The sequence below is a fragment of the Bubalus kerabau genome, chromosome 16, assembly GCF_029407905.1.
Source record: "Bubalus kerabau isolate K-KA32 ecotype Philippines breed swamp buffalo chromosome 16, PCC_UOA_SB_1v2, whole genome shotgun sequence".
In the NCBI taxonomy this organism is placed as follows: Eukaryota; Metazoa; Chordata; class Mammalia; order Artiodactyla; family Bovidae; genus Bubalus; species Bubalus kerabau.
The window spans coordinates 22042576-22065462 of NC_073639.1; the positions used below are offsets into that span (position 1 = coordinate 22042576).

Here is a 22887-nt window from a genome sequence, read left to right on the forward strand (position 1 = left end):
TCAGCGTTCAAGGATAAGTAGATGGAGTTTGCCAGGTGACGAATGAAAGTAGGAGGGTTGGAGGGAGAGAAAATAGATAGGGAGCACAAGACACATTTAACGAAATGGAAGTAATTTGGTAGGGCCAGAGTTATCATGGGGGTGGAACTCCAATGGGGCTGGAGAGCTTGGACATGAAGCATGCTGGCTAAGGAATATGATTTCTACCCTGTGTGTGGGTAAGAGCCTGGCTGGGATGAAGAGTAGAAACATCGTCAGAGACCTCAGCCTCATATCTAGGTGGCTGGAGGATGTTGGAGGGCAACAAGAGAGGAAAATGGAAACCAGTGAGGACTAGCAGACTGACCCAAGGGAAGCACTGACAACCTGGACCAATGAAATAATAGGAGATAGAAGCTGCTAGATTCTAGAATGGAGTAGACCCAGAGAACGAGAGGGGTAAGGAAGAGTCTAGAATGACTCCCTGGCCCAGACATCAGGCTAGCAAGATGGCAGCACCGTATTCAGAGTCTAAGGTTGGAGTGGAGGGGGCAGGGGAACATCAGGTGGATTTCATTCTGGTCCCACTGTATCTGTTTGCTGTGAGAATTTGCTTCCAGGCTGTCGATGGGAGAGCTGTACAGGCAGGAGAGTTAGTCACACATTCATATTATGTCCTGCAAACCTGGAGAGCCTACCCCTGGGGGAAAAAAATATATATCTTAGGGAAAAGGGCAGGGGTTTGGGCTTTGCAAAAAAAAGAAAAAAAAAAAAAAACAGATGTTTCCTTAGGGAACAATTTAGTTCTAAATTACCTGGTTCTCAAAATTACTTTGATTCTCAAGAATACTGTGTGCTGATATTCCTAGTCACAACTGTTTCATGGGTGCCAAGCTGTCAGATACTGACTGAGTCCAGAGGAAAACTGTAGGCGGGGTGGGGGCAGGTAGGGGAGGCATGTGCAATGAGCAAAGAGCTAGACCATGCTGGTGGAACCTACACCAGCTTAGCACAGCCTAACTGCTAAGATGCATCCAAGCCATTTCCAAGAATATTTTATTACCAGCAGCCTGAATTTGCACACCGCCTTCTCAGAGGCAGCTTCCTTATGAGGTCAAAGTTACCTGATGCTTCTGGGTTCATGGCAGCTTCCTTATGAGGTCAAAGTTACCTGATGCCTCTGGGTTCATTTAAGGTCTTGTAGCTTCTAGTGTTTTTCTCCCAGGTATAGTTTTGGGCTCTTCTACGAGAATGTTGAGGGATGAGGTTTTAAGGCCATTTTTCTCTCTTCAGCCAAATGTGACTCTGTTACATAAACTCACATACTTCTGGCATTAGTTTGTATTGTGCTAAGATGCTTCAGTCGTGTCCAACTCTTTGCGACCCCATGGACCATAGCCCATCAGGCTCCTCTGTCCATGGGATTCTCCAGGCAAGAATACTGGAGTAGGTTGCCATTTCCTTCTCCAAGGGATCTTCCCAACCCAGGGATTGAACCAGCATCTCTTATGTCTCCTGCATTGGCAGGCGGGTCTTTAAGTTTGTATTGAAAGTGAAAGTGAAGTCGTGACCGACTCTTTGCAACCCCTTGGACTTGTAGCCCACCAGGCTCCTCCATCCATGGGATTTTCCAGGCAAGAAAACTGGAGTGGGTTGCCATTTTCTTCTCCAGGAGATCTTCCCGACCCAGGGATTGAACCTGGGTCTCCCGCATTGTAGGCAGACGCTTTACCGTCTGAGTCACCAGAGAAGTTTGTATTGAGGGATATTAAAAAAAAACTTCTCAAAATTAGAGAACCATTTCATTCAACACCATGGTAGACTTTAAGGTGAATAACCCTTATCAACACACATAGTTTTCAAAATCATCAGCTTTTTCATGATGGAGGAGTATTACTTTTAAAACATACTAAAATAGCTAATACATTGGGATTAGAAATTCAAAGAACATTGTTTTGCAGAGAACCCACTTGCTTCAACTATCTGCAAAATGCTGCTTTTCTTCCCTTCTATTACATACAGCTTTTCTAATGAATTATGTAGATGACCGAATAACTTTTTTTTGGTGGGGATATTTTTTTTTGGCCACATCTTGAGTGACATGCAGGGTCTTAGTTCCCCAACCAGGGATCAAACCCATGCTCCCTGCAGTGGAAGTACAGATCCTTAACCACTGGACGTCCAGGGAAGTCCCTCAAATAACTTTCAGTCAACTTTCCATTTCCCTCTCTCATACTTAGTTTTGTTCTCAGACCACTAAAGTTATCCCAGAATGAGTTCTAAAGAGTAGAAATTTAATTTCAAATTTGCAAAAATTGTTCTTAACCAGCTTTGGGCCCCACAGTGCCCATTAGACATATTGACTGATAAATTAGAGAGTTAGAGTTTTTAGGTTTTTCTTTTCCTACTTTAATTATTTTCATATCCTGATGCACTGCCTAAACTTCAGACAAACAGAAATTTTGGTAGAACTTCCTATCCTCTGGTATTAATAGTTTCATCAGCAGAGGTACCCAGAGTCTCTTTGTTATGTGCACTGATGTTTATCTAATAATAACATGCAAAAGCGTACTCTCTTTCTTTTTTTCACAATTGTTGTAAACCTCGTATGGGGAACCAAAAAAGTCATTTGAAACCCTGAGTCAAGTCAACTGCAGTTGTAACCGAGCAGTAGACTCTAACTTGATTGGTTGTCCCCATTACTGGCTTAGTTATCTTGGATCCAAGATGCTAAAGTGGCGTGAGGTCCAAGCCAGATAACAAAAGCATCCTGTCTCCAGTGTCATTCCAGGCACTTTTCATTCCCAGAGCCTACAGGTGTTATCCTGGCTCAGGGCTGTTGAAATATGGAACAGTGAACCAGCTGTCATTTTAAGAATTGGTACTGGCCAGCTGGCCACGCCAACTCCAGGAATAAAGACATGCCTTTTCACACTAATACCCGGGGACCTTGCCTCTGATCAGAGAGCTGAGGAATCTCAGGTGACAGGCCCAAGGGAATAGTGTTCGTGGCACCCAGGTATTTACCACCCTGAAGAGGCCGGGCAGGAGACACCAGCCGCCAGCATGCTGGTGAAGGAAAGCACAGCCTCACCAGGCCTACTCCCCAGGCTTGGGTAGAGGAAAAGGAACTGAGAGAAAAGCTGACATGACTACCTTATCAATTCGTCTTATTTGGAGTGTCTTCCATTGTATTCCTTAGGAAGGAAACATGCAGAATCATATTTGCACTGGGGCAGTTGGTCGTTTTTAAAAACTGAGCATAACATGGAATATAGAGAGACCCTTGTGTGTTCCTGATGTGCGTGCAAGTATGTTAAATCTTTCTGGAAGGCTATTTGGCAATATGTGCCAAAACAGGAGCCTTAAAAATGTTCATGCTCTTTGTCACAGAACTTGTACTTCTAGGAAGTCATCCTAAGAAAATAATCAGGAATATGCATAAACGTTTATGGACAAAAGTGTTAATTTCAACATGAATTAAAATGGTGAAAAACTGAAAATGGTTCACATGACCAACAATAGACAGTTGGTTAAATAAATGATAACACAATGGAATAATATAATCCTTGTTTTATTTGACTGAATTTGGAAGGAAATTTACCAAGTGATTACCATTTTTTTATAATGATTTCCAGTGCTTTTGCTTTCTTGTTTTATATTTTTCTGTGTTTTCTAATTTTTCGGTGGTAAGTAAATTTATAATCAAAAAGAAAAGCAATTTAAAGAAATTAATATTATATCATATATTAATATAATATAGCATATTATTGTAGAATATATTATTAATAGCATGTTTTATTATAATATAATATTAGTAATAATATTGATAAATTATTTATAATTTGTTGTTGTTGTTTAGTTGCTAAATCACTTCCAACTCTTTTGTGATCCGATGGACCATAGCCCACCAGGCTCCTCTGTCCATGGGATTCTTCAGGCAAGAATACTGGAGTGGGTTGCCATTCCCTTCTCCAGGGGATCTTCCCAACCCAGGGATTGAACCCAGGTCTCCTGCCTTGCAGGCAGATTCTTTACCCCTGAGACACCAGGGAAGCCCATTATTAATACTATATAATAGTATATACTCATATATATATACTATAATAATATATATTATTAATAATATATATACTATAATATTATAATATAAGCACGTTTACATTTCTAAATTTAAAAAACACCAAATTCATCAACCTAACACAACGTATTTTTATTTTTCACATATACACAAAGTTTTAAAACAGTAGCAGTCAATGGGCATACACAAAGTTTGAACACAGTAGCAGTCATTTTATAGTCTGCTTTTCAACTAACATTATAGTTTCATATTATACATAGTATATAAATCCATAACTTTATGACATTATAAAATATTAATATATAATCACACAGGAAGTAGATTAAGTCTCCCGTGAGTGGAAAGGGTTTTCATTCCCACCTCCTGCCCCGACCCCAGTCCTAGGACTGAATTATTCATTCCCTTATCTGTGTTTTACTCGTTACATAATTCTTTGTTTCCGTGTTTGTCTCCCTCGTGATGTAGGAGTTACTTGGGGGCAGGCCATTACCTGTGCCTCTTCAGAGCCAAGGGGCCTAGCATGGGCCTACCTGTGTGCATCAAGCTGCTCACTAAAGGTGGACAGGTGAAATGAGGGAGAGAGGGAGCAGCAGAGAGACAGAAGTGAACAGGTTTAGGATTTGATGATGTCATATCTGTCTGGCTCAAGGGGCCATGCAAACCTACCCATTCTGACCTGGGCTCAGGGAATTGTGTAGGTCAGTAGCCTAAAGGGCCTGCAACTGCCCTAATACAGATTTTTCCCTTTAGTCATTTTATAAAATCGTAATTTATTTTCACAATAAGTTTTAGACCCTGGGTTATAAAGGCCTGGTTATAAAAGTTCTCTTACCAGCTTCGAAAACTCATCTTCAACTTATTGTTCAGGACTTTTCCCGTGTTGCCTTTGTCACATTCCTTTCCAGATTTGTATCGATACCCATAACAGCAGTTAAAATGCTCGTAGCAAAAAAGACAGAATAACCAGAAAAGAAGAAGGCTGTTTAATGAGTACAGCGATTCTTCCTGGGATGATGAACAAATTCTGGAATAGTGTGATGAGTACACACTGTTGTGACTGTAATTAAGGCCACTGCATTGTCCTTTTGGTTTTGGTTTTTTTTTTTTTTTTTTTTGGCCACGAGGCATCAAGGATCTTAGTTCCCTGACCAGGGATCGAACTCACCTCCACCCCCTACCCCGCCCACATTGGAAGGGCAGAATCTTCACCACTGGACCACCAAGGTGGTCCAAGTTGTACATTTTTAAAAGTGAAACGGTTAGTCGCTCTGTTGAGTCCAACTCTTTGCAACCCCATGGACTGATGGACCACCGCCCATCAGGCTTCTCTGTCCATGGGATTCTCCAGGCAAGATTACTGAAAGGGGTTACCCTTCCCTTCTCCAGGGGATCTTCCCAACCCAGGGATCGAACCTGGGTCACCTGCATTGCAGCTGAATTCTTTACTGTCTGAGCCACCAGGCAAGCCCACATTTTTAAATTATAAATGCTGTATACATTTTACCACAATTAATAAAAGAAGGAAAGGAATTTGATTAATAAAGAAGGAAACAAAAGATGAAGAAAAGAGGGAAGGAAGGAAGGAAAATAGAAATTGAGTCGTGTGGCACCCACTCCTTCTATAAATCTGTTTTTTATTAGTTGAGCCCCTTCCCGAATAAGATTCAAGACTGCAGTAAGTCTTTTCGAAGACAGGAAGAATAAATTCCTCAGGTTTGTATTGTATCCTATTATCTTGACCTGGCAGATAGGTCCAAAAAAAAATCACCCCAGCCTGCAAAACCTTTTCTGCCCCATTTTCTTTCTTCCTCTTAGCTCTTCCCAGTGTCAACACAAGGAAGCCGCTGATGACCATAAGCATTAGCAGCCGGAAGAACTATGGTTATAAACGTGGGGGCTCATTTTTTTCCTTTAAAATTATTGCCTGCTCCTAGCCTTTTTTCTTCTAGAATCAAACTAAAGTTATTTCAGTGCTGGCTCCGGGTTTATTTGAGTGGTCCTGCTACGTCTTATCTGTACACATGCTATCTTAGAAGAAATATTTGCAGTGCTGTGTGGTAAAGATTTTTTCTTAACTATCATTTAGAAAAACACAGAAGGTGTTTGTGCCAGGTCTTGATCTGAATGAAGCCATGAGAGGGAAACACTGGCTTCCAAAGCTCCGGTGCCCCGGGGTCACTTTCCCCAGCTATCACCTCATTGTTCCCCAGAAGAGGATGGGGGTGGGGGGGTCCTCACTCACCCCGTTTTCAGAGGTGGGGCCATGAGCACAGAGATAGCGTAGCTGGGTCCAGGGTGGACGCCACTTGTGGGCAGAGGAGTGGCCACCACTCTGGGCCTACTCGGTCCTGCGTGGGTGCTGACATTTCAGTCGTGTCCAACTCTTTGCCACCCCATGGACTGTAGCCCACCAGGCTCCTCTGTCCATGGGATTCTCCAGGCCAAGGATACTGGAGTGGGTTGCTATTCTCTTCTCCAGGGAATCGTCCCAACCCAGGGATCAAATCGGGGTCTCCTGCATTGCGGGCAGTTTCTTTACCATCTGAGCCACCAGGGAAGCCCGATCTCTGGGTTGCCCTCTCTGAGGTCACCCCACCCCACTTAAGACTTGTCCTTTGCCTATACTGCTTGCCAGATCCAGAGTGAAAGCCTGAAGACTCAGGCTGATTTTCAGGTCTAAAAGTCTTTAATATGGCAAAAGGAGTGACTGGATCACAGGAGACAACTGCTGGCTGTCCCAACCAGAAGACACTTCCGCCCCTACTGCTTATAAAAGGATAATCACTTTCAAGTGAAAGTTGAAGGCTGAAGTCAGAAATGTGAAAACAAAACAAAAACGCTTCTTCTCCTCTCACTTCCATTAAAAAAAAAAAAAAAAAAGACTGGGGTAATGAGATTTTTCTATGAGAAATGCTGGAATGAAAATGTATCTCTGACTTTTGAAATTCAAAATACAGTAGTCTCAGACCATTGTTAGGTGAAGCAGAAAAAGAAGTGAATGGAACCTAAAGAGAACCTAACTCCTTCTTTAAATGTCTGTTTTTCTCGGCCTCACCAGTGTAGGTCTGCACTGAGGTCAGACGGAGTGAACAATGGAGGAGGGAACCCAGGGTGTCAGATTTCACCACGTGATGTGATATGGTTCAGACACAGCCCCATTGGTAACTCACAGTCAAAGAGGATTTAAGGCTTAGTATCTCCAAGGAACAAAGGGGGAGAAAACCCACAGCCGCACCAAAGGCTATTTCTAGAGGCAGCCTGACTTGTATTTAGTGCAGATGCAGCAAATGCTGGATGGTCTGCAGAAGCAGAACCCAGTGGCCCTCCACACGGACGGCCTCTCCTTCCCTCTGAATCCATCGATTTCATTGGAGATGGAGAGTAGCCCACAGGAGAGCGCCCGGCTCAGGTTAAGTTTCTCAAGCTTCTAATGCCACCTAGGAAGGGGCTAGAGAATTGTCACTTTCCCTTCTCTTTCTGATATGGGGGGGCACCCAGGGAATCTTAACTCTCTCTTCGTTCCCACTTAGCAATAACACATACCACGTGGGCCCTGAGGTGCCTTAACTAGGAGACCTGGAATTCTTGCAGATGAATTCCAAAGCATGCTACCATCCCGAGTTTCTTGTGTTTTTTCACGGCTGCATTTGGCATCCTATTGGCACTTAAGGGCAAAATCAGATTCACTGTCACTCTAGTGACATGAATAATCCATCCATATTAATGAAATGATGGCTGTTCCTTGCCATGTCTTTTCCTATTCTTAAACGTATTTCAAATAACATGAATCTCACTTTTGGTGGGGGTGGGGGATGGGTGTGGATTTTCTGATTCAGTTCCACCACTGTGGTGGGGGTGATGGGACAAAGAGATAATGGAATGCCGGTGATGCAAAATAACTGTAAAATAATTACCACGTTGCTCAAAACTCTGTATTATTCATCCATGTAGCGAGAGCCCCTGTTCAGTACCACACTTGAGTGGCAACCTCACCAATTAGCACTGCCGCTGCGGGCCTGTGAATTGCATGTGAAAACAGAATTTGTCCAGAAGTGTTCATGCAAATTGTGCAACATGAACGTGGCCTCTGTGTCAAGTCCTTTCACGTGTTCTGACAGACTTGTGTCTTTCCAGATTTCTCTGATTGGTCCCCCCACCTCTTGACAGTTACCAGAGCTCAGAAGCCAAAGAAAACAGCTCCTGTTGCCATGAGGACTATGTCTGTGGTGAGGTTTACGAGTTGCTCCTGCAGCTGGGCTTCTGCCTCAAAAAAAAAAAAAAAAAAAACTAAACAAAAATCAAATTTTCACTCAGATCTATGAGAAAAACAGATTAGGAATGGAATACATGCAAGTATCTATGTGAAGGCCACCAAAGTTATATACCCTGGCCTCATGGTGCCTGAGTAGACATTTTTCTTTTTTCTTTTTTCTTTTTTCTTTTTTTTGACATTTTTCTTAGTGGAAACATTTTTAGTATTTTAGCACGGATATATGTTTCATATCTTAAAAATTGGCATGAAGGCAAAGATACCAGAAAAGCAAAAGGGTCAGGTCAACCATAAACTTTGCTTTTATTTGATGTAATCAGGGCATAGCGTATCATTATAAATACAATAACTATACATTTATGAGACATTCTTTATTTTTCCCCAATATGAAGAAATTCCTAATGTTTCCTGAAGAAGAGATTATTTATTCCCTTTGAGCTCTGTTTAGAACATGGGTTGTGTTTGATCACAGTCTGGAGGGCCTAGATGGGAAGAAGAAGGCGCCCTCTGGGGCTTCAAGGGCTTCAGCAGTCACAGATCGTGGCCACTCTGTTGACCAGTGGCACACGATCTTCTGAATGTCGCTCGCACAAAGGGAGGCCCCCAAGACAGGCTGTCGTCTGAGGCCGGCACACAAAGTGAGGGTGGGCACACAGGCCTGGCAGATGGCTGCCCGCAGAGTGTCTGGTCAGACTGGGACCTTCCTGCTTCTCTTCCTGCCCTGCCACCATCCAGAGCCTCAGAAGCACTCACTTGCAATTGCTCAGCTCTCCAAAGATACTTCCACTGGGAGTAAAAGAAAAATAAGCACTGTCACCCCAATAGCGCTTTACCCCCAAAAGGTATAGGCAACAGAAAGCACATCTTTGGATAAGAAGTCCTCCAAGACAAGCCTCATCCTGTTTTTGGGAACAAGGATGGAGGTGTCTGCCAGCCAGGGTCTGTCTTACCCTGATTCTTCTCCAGCTGCATCCTGTTCCCTCCGTTTCAAAACTTCCCCATGCTCTGCACCCCTCCCCTCAATACACAAAGTCCCCAGGTTTTATATTTTGCTTCTTAGTAGTGCAGATAGTATGAATTTGGTAGGAAGTTTTAAGGGTTTCAATGAATTTTTTTAAGGGTTTCAGTGGATTTTTTTAAGGGTTTCGATGGATTTTTCTCCCCACCTACCAACTTCCTTTATTATTTTTTAATTAATTAATTTATTTATTTGTCCACACTGGGTCTTAGTTGTGGGATCTAGTTGCCCACCAGTGGTGAAACCCTGGCCCCTGCATTGGGAGCATGGAGTCTTAGCCACTGGACCACCGGGGAAGTCCCCTAACTTCCATCAAAAGCAGCCCATTCTACAGACATATTTAAGTGCTGACTTCCCTGCCCATCTGGAGGGCAGGGCCTCCCTCTCTTTTCACTCCCTTCCCTTCCCCCCAGAACACAGGCCAAAAGGGCTGTGTGCTGCAGAGACTCAGCTGTCAGGATACAGATACCATGAGAGACTGCTGTGGCCGACCTCTGGCCCCTTAGTAAAATCGGGAGTCACCCAGAATTCTTTCAGATGAACCCCCAACAAGAGCTGGACTAGCCCAGGACAGCAGACCCCCAGCCACCCCCTCTCCCACTCTGCTTTCCCTGGGCCTTGGATTACCTTTACTTGGTCAAATGAAGGAAAGCAATCTGTCTCTCGTCTATTTGTTTAAATAAAAGAGAACCTAATCGTAGTCTGACGCATTACTCTTGGTGGGTGCACAGGAAGAATCTCCTGCATTCGAAAGGGAGAGCGGAGGGGCAGGGGCCCTCGAAAGGAAAACAAATTGGCTGCTTGTGGAGATCCAGTGTCAGACGTCAGAGGAATCTTGTTCCTTCAGACCCTGTGGGAAGGACCATGGCAACGAGGGGCCCAGTGGGCGAGCGAGCGAAGGAGACAGATGGGGAGATGGGCCCCCCCACCTCAGATGAGAAGACAGAACAAATAGGTAGAAGCCGTCATTTTCCAAAGCCCCGTGGAGAGTTCCGAGTGCTGTAGACAGAGGGCCTCAGCGTTGTCTCTATAAGGGATAAGAAGATTTTTTTCCCAAAGAGCAGATTTTTTTCATTTGTTCAAAGGATTCACCTAATTTCCCAGTTGCTGGTAAATAAAGCACGTTTTTTGCCTGGGACCACCAACGTATTCTTCGATCATGAATTTGCAAAGGCCTGACTGGTTTTTTAGAGACTAACTATTTTCTTAGAAATTCTACTGTATAGCGCAGAAAATCTACTCAATGCTCTGGGCTGGGCTGTGCTTAGTCGCTCAGTCGTGTCCGACTCTTTGCAGCCCCGTGGACAGTAGCCCACCAGGCTCCTCTGTCCCTGGGATTCTCCAGGCAAGGATACTGGAATGGTTGCCATGCCCTCGTCCAGGGGATCTTCCCAACCCAGGGATCAAACCGGGGTCTCCTGCCTTGCAGGCAGATTCTTCACCAGCTGAGCTACCAGGGAAGCCCACTAAATGCTCTCTGGTGACCCAAATGGGAAGGATATCCAAAAAAGAGGGGATATATGTATAGCTGATTCACGTTGCTGTACAGGAGAAACTAACACAACATTGCAAAGCAACTATACTCCAATAAAAATTAATTTTTTATACAAAAGGTTAAAAAAAATTTTTTAACTGCCGTCTCTAGTGGAGATTTAAAAGATTGGTGGAATAAGTGTAATATTAACTATCTTGTGAAACAATGTGGCACAACTTCTGTTGTAGACAAGGTTTGGCACGAAAGCTGAGAATGATTTTTCTGACTTTTTAAAAAGTCCATTAGAGAGCATAAGCCCATGAACAGCCGTGGTGGAAATGCTTAATCATGTTTGTTATGAATTCTACTTGTCATTAAAATCCTTTAATTGTGTTACCATTTAACTTTCCTTGGGCTTCCCAGGTAAAGAACCTGCCTGCCAAAGCAGGAGACATAAGAGACACAGGTTCCATCCCTGGGTTGGGAGGATCCCCTGGAGGAGGGCATGGCAACCCATTCCAGTATTCTTGCCTGGAGAATCCCATGGACAGAGGAGCCTTGCCGGCTTACCAGTCCATAGGGTGCCAAGAGTCAGACACGACTGAAGTGACTTAGCACGCTAACTTTCCTTATTCTTTGTCAGATCTGCTTGAAAAAAGTTAAATGAAACACGTAGCAGGAAGTATAAAGTTGGGGGAACCAGAGAAGGAAATACAAAAATGAAAAGGTTTCTTCTTCTCAGAGTAGTTTGGGGCGTATTTCCTGTTATTGTTTGGCATCTTCATCCCCAGGATATATTGTCAGAGCTTCAAAAATATTCAAGGTATACACCTACCATCCTCCTCCCGCTTAAACAGGTGGCATGTTTAAAATACCCTCTACTAAATTCAGATGTAAATAAATTCAGTTTTTAAAAAGTAGGGAGGACAAGGGAAACTGGAATGATTTACACTCAAATTTTAAGCAGGGATCAATGTCTCTGCCAGACTTCCAGAGTCATGTGAGGGCAGAGGGAGAAAGAGGTCTGGGAGCGAACGGGAGGGGCTGGGAACCAGTGGACCAGGGAGTAACCCACACTTCTGCCCACGGCAAAGAACGTGTGCATTCTTATTCTTGCCAACATGAACCTTGCTGTTAAATTTGACTCTTTTTAAAAATATTTATGTGTTCATTTGGCTGTGTGAGGTCTTTGTTGCAGCTCACAGGATCTCCCTCGCTGCGTACAGGCTTAGTAGCTACGGCACCCGGGCTTAGTTGCCCCATGGCATTTGGGATCTTAGTTCCCCGCTCAGGGATCAGACTGGCATTCCCTGCATTGCAAGGCAGATCCTTAACCACTGGACCACCAGGGAAGTCCTCTGACTCTTTACTCTCATTCCCACTATCAGTAATGGAGTCTTGGCCACCACCTCCCCTTCAGGTCCTGGATGGATTCCCCCCAACCCTGCCTCCCCACTTCTCTCCTTCTGATCCATCCCCATTCTGATCTCCACTCTACCTGACACCAGCTTGATCATATTACAGTAATCCTTCTATCGTTTTAGTGCCTCTAAGAGCCTCCTGTGTCTCCCTGGCTGTTGACTGAGTCAGCTGTCTGTGCCGCTGTCGTATCCGTCGGTGGTCAGACCCACCCTGCCCCACGTGGCTCTTCTCCCTTTTGCCCCAACACACACCTCCCTCCTCGTGCCTGACTGCTCCTTTCTTCTCCTTCTCTGCCCCCTCAAATCCAAGTCTACACCAACATCGAAGCTCCCAGTCAAGTCCTCGCTTTATCCATGAAGTTCTTCTCTGAGAATTTTAGGGCAGGTGGGTCCTGGGAGATCACCTGGGCAGGTGCTCTGATTTTATAAAGGAGAACATGAAGCTCAGAGATGTTCAGTGACTTGTCCTGAGTCAGACGATCCTTAGAAACCCGTGCATCCCCTGCCTCCTGTCCCTGCCCCTTTCTACCTTGTAACTGAGCATCCCAGGTGTGGCCAGTCGGGCTTTATGGAAATCCTGCAGAACCAGGGCACCCGCCACAGTTTCACCCTCGACAGGCTGGGATCATCCTGGAGGTTTTCAGTGAAAGGGAGCTTTGTCCATCCGCTGGGGCTTCAGTAGCCCTCCAGGAGTGAGGCCATGGCTGCCTTTCTCTTTAGATTCCACCCACAACACCTGCCATTAGCTGGGGCCCATGGGGACTCCTGGAGCATGCAACACTATTTTAAAAGTGGGATGTCATATCTGAATTGAAAGAAAACTTTAATGGCAAACTATGCATTCCACACATGATGTTCTAGCACTTGGGCTGCGGATGGAGGGTCTGTGGCACATGCTTGCTTTCTGAGTGGGTTTCCATTTTGGTCATGGAGCAGTAATGTCTTACTGTGCGTACCATCAAAGCACAGTTGTAAACACAACCTGTACCCGTGTATTGGGGGTATTTGATTAAGAAGTCAGTTGTTGGCTCTTTTGTACTGTTGGTTGGTTTGTTGGTTTTACCTGGATACTCTAGGAATAATGAAATCTGAGACTGGGAATTGAACTGAACATGCCCTTCAAGGTTGTGCGGTGTTGCCTAGTGACAGGCGTAAGGCTCCACGTTCTTGAACCAGATCCTTGAACTTCCCTTAGGTTAGCAGCCTTGGCCATATGTCTTACTGACCTCATCACCCTTCCTTATCCGAGTCCGTTAGCAGAAAGTGAATCAGAGCGGTCCAGAGCTCTCTTGCTTCCTACCCAGGGTGTGTGTGTGTCTAACTGTAGGATATATTCGGACTCTGTCCTCAGCGAGCCTCTGGGATGTGCTGAGAGGGAGGGGCACCTGGCAACTGCCCCAGATGCTTCCACGGTGATGTGGCTGGGCCCAGAGGCAGGGGGATGGCATCCCCCACCCCCATGTTGTGAGTTATCTCTCACCATCCCTTATAGTCAGGCCTCTGAATCCACGGGTTCAGAATCCAGAGACTCAACCAACCACAGAACAGAAATCTTTGGAGAAAAAAATCCAGGAAATTCCAAAAAGCTTTTGCTTTCAGGTTTTCCTGAATTTACTGTGCCTGGAAATTTTTGACACAGTGCTTATGTTGTCTTTGCAACTGTTTACATAGCATTTACATTGTGTTCGGTATTGTAAGTCATCTAGAGATGATTTAAAGTATAGGGGAGGATTTAAAATACAGGTTATATGCAGCTACTGCACCATTTTATGTAAGGACTTGAGCATCCATGGATTTGGGTATCCGCAGGGGATCCTGGCAACCCCGGAATACCCAGGGATGACTGGGTGCATGGACTTCTACTCTTGAGGGCTTATGTTGACTGACTAATGAGGACTCAGGGGCTTCTGTGCTTGGAAATTTTCTGCAACTGCATCCAAAAAGGATTGAAAGATTGGCCTTCTCAGCCTTTTTTACAAGCTTCTAAATATGAATTAAGAGGTAGTGTTCCCTGGGCCTTACATAAAAAGTAATCTTCAGTTAAAAAAAAAAAATAAGCCCTAAGAACCTAAGACACATAAGGGAATCTCCATCTTACTGGCTTTTCCTGTGTGTCACATAATGGGGACATCAGACAGACGGAAAGTTGGATTCAGAGGTTTGCCACCCCTACCTCCCCACTATATAGAAAGGTTTCCAACCATTCATACTTCATCTCAGCTCCCAGAAAACATTTGGTTGGCTTGGGAAGGATTTCATCATTTCTGATTGAGAAATACTGTTAGTTTTTTTGTTGTTGTTGTTGTTTTTTTTTAATGTTGAATCAAGATGTGGGGTTTTATTTTATTATGTATTTATTTTTGGCTGTGCTGGGCCTCCATTACTGCACGTGGGCTTTCTCTAGTTGCGGCGAGCACGGGCTCCTCTCTAGTGGCGGTACACAGGCTCCTCCCCATTGCAGTAGCTTCTCTTGTTGCAGAGCACTGGCTTTAGGGCACGCAGGCCTCGGGAGATGGAACACTCAGGTTTAGTTGCCCCACCAGGGATTGAACGCATGTTCCCTGTATGGGAAGGCAGATTCTCAACCGCTGGACCACCAGGGAAGTCTGAGAAATTCTTTATGAAGACAGAGGGGGGATAAAGAGGAAGAAGTAAAATAATTAGTTGGACCAATGTAAAAGAAACTAAGCTTGTATATTAGAGAAATGATCAAAAGGTTAGGTAAGTCCAGAAATAGGCTTCTTAGTTTCCAGGCTGATAAATACCCTGAGCAGCAGGTTAGATCATCCTGTCCTACTTGAGCATCCATCAGCCCGATCCTCCTGCTCTGATTTTAACCTCCTACAAGCAGACAACTTGGAAAGAAGACGCAGTTGTGAAAGCTCTTAAAAGAGCCATGCGGGTTTAGGTGACGTGTGTGCAAGAATCACATGTATGCTTTAAAGGAACTGACCCAGATCTGGGAAGGGTAGGTGAAGGGGATATTAAGTCAGCTAAGCTAGAGGAAGAATTAGCACAAGATACTTAGGGGGAAAGTGGGAAGGGGATGGGCAATTGCGATGATAGTAAGGTAAGGGGCTCAGACCAGACTTTAGCTTCTGGTAGGAAAGAGTAAGGGCTTCCCAGGTGGCCCTAGTGGTAAAGAACCTGCTTGCCAACGCAAGAGACATAAGAAACGTGGGTTTGATCCCTGAATCAGAAAGATCCCCTGGAGGAGGGCATGGCAACCCACTCCAGTATTCTTGCCTGAACAATGCCAGGAGATGAGCCTGGTGGGCTACAGTCCATAGGATCGCAAAGAGTTGGATACAACTGAAGCGACTTAACAGACACACACTCAAGAAAGAGTAGGAAACTGGTGATACATACCAGATGTTGAAGCAAAAATACTTAGGCTTTTACAGGGGATGTGCAGCCCATGACCCCCATCTTAGAAGGCTTCTGTAGCTGTTGCCAATTCAAATGGATTTACTCCTCACTAAAATGAAAGTTTCACATAAACTTCAACCTCATGCTAGTTTCTGCTTCCATATTTAGTTGTCAACGTAATTTTTATCCTAAGCGAAAGGTAGCCATTTGTGAACACGGATTTCTTCCCTCTGTAAGGCTGGGGAACTGATCTGACCATTAAGAAAGAACAAAATATGAGCTGAACATATAGGCGCCTCACTGTTACTCATATTGATGATAATGATGGCAGAAATTTATCAGCACTTGCTTTGCCGAGAACTGTTGCATCATGCTGCCTGGAGAAGTTTTGGTGAAATGGGTAAAAGTTTAAGAACTGTGGAAAGGATGAAATCTAATTGCTTCCAGATTCGTTTATCCAGGTTACTGTGTGTGTGTGTTGAGTCAGGGGCTGCATTCACTGTGAGGGACGAAACTCCCTTTGAGGCCCATATTTCTTCTAAGACTATTTTTATCCCAGTCTGTCCCCAACTCTTCTCAAAGTTAACAGAATACCTGGACCACTTTTAATTTTTGGAGTCATCAGTTACATTTACAAACTGAAGAAACACCAATAAGGTTTTTTTCTTTTAAAAAAGAAACTAATGTTTGTTTGTTTGTTTAAAATTCTGGACAGTGTAATTATACCATTCACAAGATAAACACAGGACTGATGAAGACTATTAATTCATAATGGACTTAGTGCAGTGTGATCTAGTTACAGGATACAACTTCAGCCGTAAAATACGAGGCATCTTTCAATCATATCAGGGTTTCTCAGTGCCCCCCTGTAAAACCTTGTATGAAAACTGTATCTCAGGCTCCTGGGCACTTCCCTGGTGGTTCAGTGGTTTAGACTCCACACTTCCACTACAGGGGCACAGGTTCAATCCCTGGTAAGGGAACCAACATTCCACATGCCTCACAGAGTAGCCAGAAAAAAAAGAAAAACTATATCTAAGGCTCTAAACTCGAGGATCATGGTGGATGTAAGACCCAGGGCCCAATGGCCCCCATTCCCACCTGCCGATTGCCCTCCGTGACCCTGCATGAGCCCCCTCCTAGACTTGCTTCCTCTAAGAACCTGGTTCTCAGCCCGAATCTCTAAGTGTGTAAAGTACCAACCCCAGATTTCTAATGTGCCTCCTTTTTCTTCTCCTTTCCCATGGCCTCCCATAACCCCACCGTGGCAGCTGGCCTGGCTCTGCTCTCAGGAGTGTAGCAAGGGCCATCCTCCCCAGAGCTTCGCTGTGATCACACCTGGTTTGCCCAGAGACAGGTTGGACCGTGAGAAACCCAGCAGAGGGGGCTGACACAGACCTTTCCTCCCATCCTGGGGAGGGGAGAGACCAGGGGACGGCTTCATAGAAGTGGCTCTTCCCAGGCATCCTCATCTAGCAGCCCCGAGCGCCCCCTCCCATGGCTGCGGGGAGGACAGGGAAGACAGAGGACGTGACCAAGCCTCCTCTGCATGGCGAGCCCTCCAGTTCCAAGCCTTCCTTCCCTTCTTCCTGTCTTGTAGTGGCTGCCGCAGAGAGCGCCATTTGGCAGCGTGGTAGTACTGCTGTCTATAAATGGAAACACTGGCCTGACTCCCAGTATAACACAAGATAGGTCTCTGCAGCGGTTATGCAATCTGAGCTCTGATGACTTCATCAGAAGAGGGTGGGGGCAATGAAAGAGAAAGGTACAGGATCGGGGAACAGTAGCTTGGGAGGAAAATTTCCCCAGGAGCTCACCTGAAGACAATGGAGACTTCTTTTTCCTCCTCTCTCGATTTTTAAATCAAGGAAACAAAGGCAGCAGACAAACGGGTAAAAAACCTTCTTCCTGGAGCCACTGACAAACCACTTGCAGTCCATGCAGCCCCTTGGATACAGGCGGTGTCCCCTGCTGTGGAGCCGGTCTCAAGCCCCTGGGCTGGGTTTTCTGACAGCCCCGAGGAGGAGATAGCCTGTAGAGGTCAACAGTGACGTTCACTCATCTCTCTGAGTTCTTAAATTCTAAAGGCTGGGCTGGTTCTGGCCATGCTCTGTGGTCTCGAGCCTAGAATGGGGAAAAAAAAAAAAACCCCGAAAGCAGGGTGGTGCCCCAAAGGAAAGTTTATCCAGGTGCATCAGAGAATTCTTGCAAGATGTCAGTCCCCTTGGAGCCTTCTCTGGGACTTGAAGGCTCTTTGTTGAAGCAACAAAAACCTGGCTTACTTGCTGAACCTGTAGCCAAAGCCAGTCTGCCCATGTTCATGCCACGTCCAGGTCTAGACAGGAGACCTGCCCATTAACAATGTCTGTTGCACACCCCAGAGTGTGAGGTGGGCTCTGGTGGAAATAGACACTAGAGCCCCTCTCAAACTCACTATACTCCTGGTCTGTTTAGCCTAAATAATCTTTTTTTTTTTTTTTTAATTGGAGGATAACTCCTTTCCAGTGTTGCACTGGTTTCTGCCATACACCAACATGAATCAGCTATACGTGTCCCTCCCTCTTAAGCCTCCCTCCCACCGCCCATCCGGTCCCACCGCTCTGGGTCATCACAGAGCACCAGGCTGAGCTCCCTGCACTATTCAGCAACTTCCCATTAGCTATCTGTTTTACACATGGTAATGTATATATTTCAATGCTACTCTCTCAACTCGTCCCACCCTCTCTTTCCTCTGTTGTGTCCATAAATCTGTCTCTATTCCTGCCCTGTAAACAGGTTCATCAGTATATTTTTCTAGATTCCATATGTATGTGTTAATATACAATATTTGCTTCTTTCTGACTTACTTCACTCTGTATGTGCGTGCGTGCATGCATGCTCAGCCGCTTCAGTCGTATCCAACTCTTTGTAACAGTGTGGACTATAGCCCTCCAGGCTCCTCTGTCCATGGGATTCTCCAGGCAAGAATACTGGAGTGGGTTGCTGTGCCCTCCTCCAGGGGATCCTCCCGACCCAGGGATTGAACCTGTGTCTCCTGCCTCTCCTGCATTGCAGACAGATTTTTTACCACTGAGCCACCGAAGAAGCCCCTTCACCCTGTATAACATAGCCTGCTGCTAAGTCACTTCAGTCATGTCCGACTCTGTGCGACCCATAAACAGCAGCCCACCAGGCTCCCTGGGATTCTCCAGGCAAGAACACTGGAGTGGGTTGCCATTACCTTCTCCAGTATAACATAGCCTAAATAGTCTTAATGAGGTTTAGTTATTTTTGGGGAGGCAAAGAAGGTATATTATAGTTTAATGAATCCTCTAAATATTGGCCATTTATGTTGTTCCTTTTTCTTTTTTGCTACTCAAAACCATGTGTGCTATTTAAGATAAATCTTTGCACAAAGCTATGAATATTTCCAGGAAATGAGTCCTTTGAATTGGAATTTATGAATCTGATATACTCAAGTCTTTGATCACTCTGTCCCTCCACTCTGTAACCCATTCCCCTGTTGGCTAGCTGAGGCCTGCCGAGACATCACTTCCTCCAGGAAGTCTTCAGTCCCCTCCCAGGCAGTCGGGTGTTCCCTGGTGAAAGGCCCAGAATTGTGGCTTATGCCACCTCCTCTTCAAAGATGTCATGAGTGGCTCAGGAACTAAGGGCTCCTCCCTCCCCACCAGAATTGTAGACTGCTTGAAAACAAGCAGAGACCCTTTTTTTCTTTGCTCTTTTAGGTCAATTTAAATACTTTATTTCTTTACAGCATGAGGCTTTATAATATTTATTTGAAGCAATACGTTCATAATAGAAAATTTGAAAGAGTTTAAAAACAAAAATCACTTATAATCCCCATATAACATGATCGTTCTGTGGCCAGTAACTGCTTTTTCTGCCCCTTTTCAGTATATATTGTAAGAGTTTGTATTATGTGATTAGATAGCCTGAGAACGCATGATTTTTATTGGCTGCCTAGTATTCATGGTATGGATGTACCATAATTTATTTAATCAAGCTCCTATTGTTGCACACTAATGAACATTTAACCAATTTAGAGTTGCTTTGGTGGTGGAATTAATTACAACACAGGGATCAAAAGGACTCTATAATTTACATCAAAGGCAGAGGAAAAGCATAACTCTCAAAGTTGTGTTTCCACCGGAGGAATCTATGGTAACTATGTTCAAAGTACCGATAAGGACAAATGGTATTTTTGTTGTTTTTACCTCCAAGTAAGTCCTTGAAAGTCTGACCTTCTTATGGCTGATGGCACTCTCCCATCTTGCTCTGGATCGCCAACTCTAACCCTTTCTTTCGTCTTCAGCGAAAGGTCCGGTAGCCTGGAGAAGCAGTGTGTGACAGGGTTATCTTTTTCCCTCCTCTCTAGTCATATGTGACCTTGATCACATACAACTCACCACAGACAATCAGTTCAGTTTAGCAAATACTCTTTTGCAGCTGGACCTAGTTCTGTGCTGATGCTGGAAACGTGTGTGCGTGGGTGCTCAGACACTTCAGTCATGTCCAACTCTTTGTGACCCGATGGACTTTAGCCCACCAGGCACCTTAACCCATGGGATTCTCCAGGCGAGTATACTGGAGTGGGTTGCCATGCCCTCCTTCAGGGGATCTTCCTGACCCAGAGATTGAATCCTGGTCTCCTGCATTGCAAGCAGATTCTTTACCGCTAAGCCACCGGGGAAGCCCCAATGCTGGGAGACCCATAATGAAATCTGTAGACCTTGAAGGAGAGTTGCCATAAGGTAATATCCTACCAGAAAATTCCCGCTTATAAGCATTTAAAAGGGCTTCCCTAGTGGTTCAGCCAGAGAAGGCAATGGCACCCCACTCTAGTACTCTTGCCTGGAGAATCCCATGGATGGAGGAGCCTGGTAGGCTGCAGTCCATGGGGTTGCTAAGAGTCGGACACAACTGAGCAACTTCACTTTCACTTTTCACTTTCATGCACTAGAGAAGGAAATGGCAACCCACTCCAGTATTCTTGCCTGGAGAATCCCAGGGACGGGGGAGCCTGATGGGCTGCCGTCTATGGGGTCACACAGAGTCGGACACGACTGAAGCGACTTAGCAGCAGCAGCCGCAGCAGTGGTTCCGCAGTACAGAACCCGCCTACCGGTGCAGGAGACCCAGGATATGTGGGTTCCATCTCTGGGTCGAGAAGATCCCCTGCAGAAGGAAATGGCAACCCACTCCAATATTCTTGCCTGGGGAAATCCTGTGGACAGAAGAGCCCGGCAGGCTATAGTTCATGGGAGTCACAAAGAGTCAGACACAACTTAGCAACAACAACAAAGCATGTGGAAAGTTGGAACTTCCTACCTCTCCACCAGTTGGTTAGTAAAAAATAGTGGTACAATCATGTATATATACCATGATTGTGAGCATGGAAAATATATTATTGTACTGGGCTGGAAGCTGGGAAGAAACATAGAAACACATCAAAACATGGTTGCCTGTGAGTGTTAAAAATGAAAGTTGCCTTTTAAAAATACTTTTAGACGATACATTTTTTAATACTTATTTATCTGGCTGCACCGGCTCTTTGTTGCAACAGGCAGGATCTTAGCTGCAGCATGTGAACTGTTAGTCGTGGCACGTGGGATCTAGTTCTCTGTCCAGGGATGGAACCCGGGCCCCCTGCATTGAGAGCATGGAGTTTTAGCCACTGGACCACCAGGGAAGTCCCCTTTCAGACATTATTTTTAAATTTTCCCAATGATTGTGGGGAGGATGAAAATCGGCAAAACATGTGTTTGTTAAAGAGTCAAAAGTCTGAGTAGGAATGCCATCCTGCTCACTGAGAACTTAGAAAGAAAATCAAGTTTAAAGTCTTAGACCTCATTATACTAGGAATTAAGCTAGAGCCAGAGACACAGCACTTCCTTCACCCTGACTTTCTAAAGCTGCATGATCAAGAAGTCATAGCAATAATAGTGATAACAAGCTATGTGTTGTGTGGTCAGGACATGCCAGTCACTGGACCCTCGAGTTTCTACCCAAGCCTATTGGGTTCCTCCACTGCTCCTTCTTAAAAGTGGAACAAAGAACTTTCCTGCACCCACTTAAACAGACTTAGCATTGCACCCCCAAGTTACTGTCCTGCGCATGATAAGCTTGCTAAATTGGTAAACTACCTCAAAACTCAGTCATCTTGGTGACACAGCCACATCACAAAACAAACTTTTTTATCCAAACTTCCTCAGTAATCTGCTGAAACAGAGACGTTTATATGGGGTGGGTCTATTGGGGGACTGCTATGAATTTATTACAAGCAACTCTCCAAACCTACAGTGAAAAATTATTCTGGACAAGAACAAAGAAAGTCTTTAAAAGAAGCCACCATCCTGAAACCAAGTTTCTGCCCTGACACTTGATCAACTTCAAAGAGAATTCTAAGGTTTTATTTTATTTTGTTTCTTCCTTCCATTTCTGGTTGAATGAGCTAATCTTATGCCCTTTCTTTAAATGTCAAAGTTGATACCACAAAGGCATCCTAATTTTGGATATCAGGCAACATATAAAACATGATGTATATTTTTGTGCTCTTTCAGCTTCATCCTTTGATCCCAATAGAGTGTCTACCTTTTTCTTCTATTCCCATCCCTCTCCCCCACCCCCACCCCCCCTTCCCATTTCTCTTTACTCCAGAGCCCTCTTGGGTGGTCTGCTCAATTTAGACCAGATGCACATTCTGGTCAGTGGAAGAGTCAGAATCCCAAAGACTGTGGGACATCAGGCAAGTTACTTAACCTCTCAGAGACTCAGATTTTTTGTTTTAATCAACAAAATGAGTTTGATTACACAGATGAAAACACTCCTACAGTAAGGTACCCCATACATGCTAGTTGTCTTCTGTTGTTGCTTTGGGCCTTTTTCATGTCTGAAGAGGGAACTTTCCTCAAATCTTAGCTTTCCTACTGTATATCAGATCAGGAGACAGGCAGCCGAGAGGCGTTTGATGCTTTCTCCCTGAGCAAAGGAGTTGAACTGGCCTCACCCATTCCTGGATCTTGGCTGCTCCTCAGCCTTCACAGCAGAGCTGCAGGAACACTGACCTTTCTGGAAGAATCACAGCATAGGCTTTTTCCAGAATTCTTAAGCCTATACTGCCTGCACAGCCCTCTGAAAATTAGATCTGTTCCAACTGCAGAAGAATTTGCAATAGAAAGCTAAGTAGCTCGGCTTTCTGACTTGCTTTGCAAAGTGCAGGGTTTGTCATCTAATCAGGGCACAGACAGTGCTGATACCCCAGGTTGCAGTCAGTGC

At 44.8% G+C, this 22887-nt stretch overlaps 1 protein-coding gene across 1 annotated transcript in view; it reads left to right on the forward strand.

Annotated features, from left to right (window-relative positions):
- The window catches only part of MAML3 (mastermind like transcriptional coactivator 3), a 460653-nt gene that overhangs the window by 415485 nt on the left and 22281 nt on the right, over nucleotides 1–22887 (forward strand). The window lies entirely within an intron of this gene.